This window comes from Amborella trichopoda, chromosome 13 (assembly GCF_054954075.1).
Source record: "Amborella trichopoda isolate Santa Cruz 75 chromosome 13, AtrichopodaSantaCruz75HAP2 v2.0, whole genome shotgun sequence".
Lineage (NCBI taxonomy): Eukaryota > Viridiplantae > Streptophyta > Magnoliopsida > Amborellales > Amborellaceae > Amborella > Amborella trichopoda.
Window position 1 is genome coordinate 23,355,525 of NC_142348.1, and position 5,512 is coordinate 23,361,036.

General features: G+C 38.4%; 1 long non-coding RNA gene across 1 annotated transcript; it reads left to right on the forward strand.

Moving 5' to 3' along the window:
• The first annotated feature begins 1,798 nt into the window (after positions 1-1,798).
• Positions 1,799-4,259, forward strand: LOC148779100 (uncharacterized). Its single transcript, XR_016047716.1, has 2 exons — positions 1,799-2,696; positions 3,366-4,259. It is a non-coding gene; the product is annotated as an uncharacterized LOC148779100 (long non-coding RNA).
• Positions 4,260-5,512: the final 1,253 nt, after the last annotated feature.

Sequence of the window (5,512 nt, forward strand, 5' to 3'; positions counted from 1 at the left end):
ACCCCGTTACACATGACCTACAGAGATACCCTGATAATCAAAAAGCAAACCTGGTGTAGCAACAAAAAATGCTGACCAAAGGTTTATAGCACTTGGCCGCTAGAAAGGTCCGATTCTGACCAATGAGGTCCCTACAAAATCTTCAAGCTGTCATAATCGCAAATAGTCCCTCGTGGGTGAGGACTTTGACAAGATTCCTCAAAAGTCTCTTCTCCCCCTAAAGTCTCTATGGATGGACCTGTACACTGCATCCTTTCCGAATGTTGTCCCTCTCGTTTCTCTCAAGGAACAATATTCGGCAGGGCAAGCTATTTGAAAGCATGTTTTAGCATCTTGGTCCCCGGTCAATAAAGTCTAACAAAACAGTAAAAATTTTGATAGTCTCATAATGGCCCCAAAACTAGTCAAGATCTTCATGAGGACTCTCAAAAGTCTCATGCCAAGTTTTGTTGCAATCCGACATGTCTAAGGTAGTACATACTAAAAAACAGTTCCTGTAGAATCATCCTATAGCACCCTGAAACGAACTCCTATAACTAGAGCTATATTTTTGGTGTCTCAATTTGCTGTGGGACCAATGCCATTGGATCCAGCATGGTTGAAAACCCTCGAAATTTTCATCTTGAATGGACGCTCCAAGAAGATATTATAGGCAAAAGAGCAAAATAAGAAGACCTGCTCGCTATTCCCGCGCCGCTACCCTACAACTCAACTCCATTGAAGGGGCAGTCACGAATAGTGACTTTCGATGCATATATCTCCCTCGTACAAGATCGGATCGCACTCAAATTTGGTGAGCCTGTTCGTCTCGTTAAGACGAGCGTTTTGGTATATGGCACACCCCGTGACGACGCCCGAACGCAAAGAAAAGCTAGAGAAAAGTTGTTGATACGTGAAAAAAGTGCAGGAAAATCAGCAGTGTCGTGCCTCGCTCGAGCGGCCAAATCACTCCAAAGTAGCAAAATCTTCGTTCGGGAACGGAATCGAGCTGCGGTTGTTGCCCTGTGATCGTGACGGCATGCTCAGTGTGATCAAGTGAATAAATCACAGAAAAACACCAAGGAAGGAGCACATTATTGATTTGAAGTTTCAAGATTCATCCAAATTTCAAGACGCATGATCGTGCCCTAAAACCTTGATCCATGGCTCGAAGTTGGTATCAAATCGATCGTCATGCCGAGCCCTACAAGAAAACAATAATTTTTCGATCAAACAGGCATCAGAACAACCCCGGATCATACATGAAAGATCACACAAATTTTAAGACAGCATAGAGACTATTTTGAAATTCCATAAATTATTAGAAAGTGGCAAATCTGTCATTTTGCACCATTTTTTTTAATTTCTTTTAATTCAATTAAATCTTAATTTTCAACCATTAAGTTTAAGTTTGATCATCCACCCATGTTTGGGCACAACACTATATATACACGTACCACCATTGTAGGCAAACCCTCAAATTTTTATTTTGCCTATTCTTGGGTCCTGTCTTAAGAGAGAGAGGAAGGAGAGAAATTTTTGGGTCGGTACCCTCGGACTTAATGTTTCCCTTTCTCTCTTCTATTTCTCTCTTTTTCCCTCTTCTCTTTCTCTTTTTTTCTTCCTTCTCCCTCTCTCTCTCCTCTTCCCTATACGGTGGAAGCCTATCGCCATCTATGTCACTCTTTTTTCCTTTCTTATTCTCTTTTCTGCTCTGTGGTCCCTCGTGACCACCAACCCTCTGCCCTTTTTATTTCTTACATGTGGACCCTCGGGTCCACGTCGTCTTTCTTTTTATGATGGTCTCTCATGTTCATCCGTCCCCCTTCTTTTTCTAGTCTTCCCTCACCTCACCCACCCCAACGCCGTGTACGCGACCGAGGTCCATTGCCGGCAGCCGCCATCTTCCCCTCCTATCCTGTCGTCTCTCTTTCTCTCTCTAAAGCCCAATTGTGAGCACCACCACTGCCGTGCGCCCATCTCACGGCCTCTTATCTCAGTCGCCATCCTCTTCCTCACTGCGTACTGCTCCTCTCTCATTACTCTCTGTTAGTTGGCTGCAGCACCACCTCTCTTCACTTACTGTCGAACCCACAAATCAGGCAGCCACCTTCTCTGCCCAATTCACCTCCTCCTCTCCACTCCAACAGGCCGCCACCATCTCTCCACTCCAACCGGCCGCCACCACCTCTCCACTCCAATCACCAGCAGCTACGACTACCCTCGTCCTTACCTACGATCAAGCCCCGACCCTGCTGCAGGCGCTGCTCCCTCTCTCAGCCCCTGTCACTGTCACCCATCTTCTCTGTCACCATATTGCTGCGCTCGCCTCTCTCTAACTCCCTGCAACCAGGCGGCAACCTCTGCTGCTGGTCTCTCTCTCCACCTGTTCTCCGCCATCAATTTCTGTCACTTCTTGCTGCTGTCCATGATCTTCCTCCTCCACTTTTCCCACTTACCTCACCCTGCTCCCAGCCGTCCAGCCCCCCATCTCTGTCATCTCCCTAACCTCCTCTCGGCTGTCCATCCCCTTCTTCCATCGCCTGTAATTCCACTTTCCACTTTCCACTCGTCCTCCGTTCTCTTGTAACTGCTTCTTTGCAACTTTATATTCTCTCTAAAACCCATTAGCGAAAATCTCTTCTTTTCGGTTGTTTTCGTTTCGTTTCTTTCTATTCTTTTCGTTGTGTTTTCGTCCAACCCTCTTCATTTAAACGGTAATGAGCTCTTCATGTTTTTTTTTCTCTCTAAACCCACTAACCTAATACCCTACTCCCTCTCCCTCTTAACCAAATCGCTGTTTTTTTTATACTTCACCTTCTTCCATGCAAACCTAATAACCCAACAACCCGCTTTTCCCTTTCTTTTTTTTTACCAATTGATTCATTTTTATTATTTCACTTAATCTTACCCATCCCATTCATTTCACCTTAGGTTATTTATTATATTTTTCCGCTTATTTTATTTTAATTTATCTTAATCTTATTTACCTTATTCATTTTATTTTATTTTTTCTCACCTCATTCATTTTAATTCATTTCTCTTTACTTCATTTTATTTTATTCCACTTATTTTATCCTATTACCCCTTACTCTATTTTTGTTCATTTATTTTATTCTAATTATCTCATCTTATTTTATTTTCTTCCATCCCTTTTTTTTTTTTTTTTTGCTTCATTTTATTTATTTCACTTCATTCCATTTTAATTTTATTTTCTAATTTTATTTTAATTTTATTTTACTTTCAATTCATCTATTTCATTTTTCATTTCATCTCATTCCACTTTACTTTTCATTGCACTCCATTTTATTTTATTTTATCTTCGACAAGTCGGGGTCCCCAGAGCCACTTGTTGGGACGTTTTATGTGACTGTGCGTGTTTGCAGGAAAGGAGAAACAAGTCAAGGGAGGCGATTCCAAACCGGCCAGGGGGGCTTTCCAACATGATCTAAGGGCGCCCACACGAGCCAGTCCGAGCGTGCCACTGACCCACGTGAGGTAAGTCCCACCTCACGACCCAAATTCCTCTCTCGCTAGTTGGACACCTGCCTTTGTTATGTGAACAAGGTTCCCGAGAGAGCGATCTCAGGTCCTGGGTCTTCCAAACCCGAGACACATGTCACCTGATCACCTAGATCCAGGGAGGTGAGATCGAGGCACCTAACCAGCTTGGCGACTCCACTGGGGATACGCTTCCCTATTGTTAGATCGTTCTTGTTTGACTTTCCTTTCTCTTTATTCCTGCTCAATATACACACACTTGTCTTTGGGGTTGCTCAACCGCTTCATCCGAGTCAGGGGTTTCATAATCCCCACACTCATGAGTCTTCATCGGGAACAAGTTCCTCGAACCTCGTGCCCAACCTTTCTCCTGAGCATCGACCCTGTGTCGAGTTTCGAGGTCATCATCTGGATAAAGGCGATGATGGACCAACAAGTCCCTCACTCCCTACCTCCTTGCAATGGTGGACCTTCTGCCAAAGCACATTGCATTGGTGGCACACATGCCACCACACATAGCACGCACCTTGCTACTGACAACTCATTTGCTGGTAACACTCCTCGGGGCAGCTCGGAGGCCGCCCCTCTCTCTCTCATGACTGATAGCTCCTATATTGCTGTTATTTTTTGAAATAAAAAAAACAATTAGGTAAAGAAAACTAATTCCAGGCATTTTTTGCTAAACAAATAAATTGAGGTACTTTTTACAAATTAGAATAAACTGAGGTATTTTCGTTTGAAAAAAAAAGCGAGGAATTATTTGGAAATAAAGAACAAAATGAGGCAAAAAAGATAATTTGAGGTACTTTTTGGGAAATAAAAAATAATATCGGGTAAAAAAAATATATTGAGGTATTTTTTATGAAAAAACTAAATCGAGGAACTTGTTTCTAACAAAAAATAAAACTAGTTAAAGGAAACTAATTTCAGGTAATTTTTTGTTAAAAGAATAAATAGAGGTAATTTTTGGTAATAAAAAATAAAATTTGGTGACAAATAATATTTTGATTTATTTTTTGGTAAAATAAAATTTAAGTGCCCTTCAGTAATAAAAAATAAAATGGGGATGGAAAAATAATTTGAGGTATATATTGGAAATTAAAATAAACTGAGATATTTTCCTTTTAAAAATAAATTGAGCTACTTTTCGGTTAAAAAAAAATTAAATATAGTAAAAAAAAAAGTAATTTGAGGTATTTCTTTTTTGTTAAAAAATAATTAAAGATACTATGCAGTAATTAAAATAAACTTAGGTTTTTTTTGGTAAAAATAAATAAATTATGGTACTCTTTGGTAATTAAAATAAATTGACATACTTTTAGGTGACCGAAAAAAAAAATGTGGCAAAAAAAAATAGTTTGAGGTATTTTTTGGTAAAAAAAAATAAAATGAGGTAAAGAAAAATCATTTGATGTATTTTTTGTAAAAATAAATAAATTGAGGTGCGTTTTGGTAATAACATTTTTGTAAAAAAAATAAATCAAGGTGCGTTTTGGTAATAAAAAAAAAAAGACGTAAGGAAAATTAATTTGGGGTACTTTTTGGTAATCAACAATAAACTGAGGTATTTTTTGTTTGAAAAATAAATTGAGGTACGTTTTTGTTATAAAAAATAAAATGAGGTATAGCAAAATAATTTGTGGCATTTTTCCGTAAAAAATAATTTGAGGTTCTTTTTGGAAATAATAAAGTAATTAGTTAACGAAAAATAATTGGAGGTACTTTTTTCCAAATTAGATTAAATTAAGATATTTTTCGTTTGAAAAATAAATCGATGAATTATTTAGAAATAAAGAATAAAAAGAGGCAAAAAAAATAATTGAGATACTTTTGGGAGATAAAAAGTAATATCGGGTAAAGAAAAATATAATGAGATATTTTTTATGAAAAAAAAAATCAAGGAACATTTTGCTAACAAAAAAAAAAACTAGTCCAAGGAAGCTATTTTGGGGTAATTTTTTGTTAAAAGAATAAATAGAAGTACTTTTTGGTAATAATAAATAAAATAACGTAAAGAAAAATAATTCTAGGA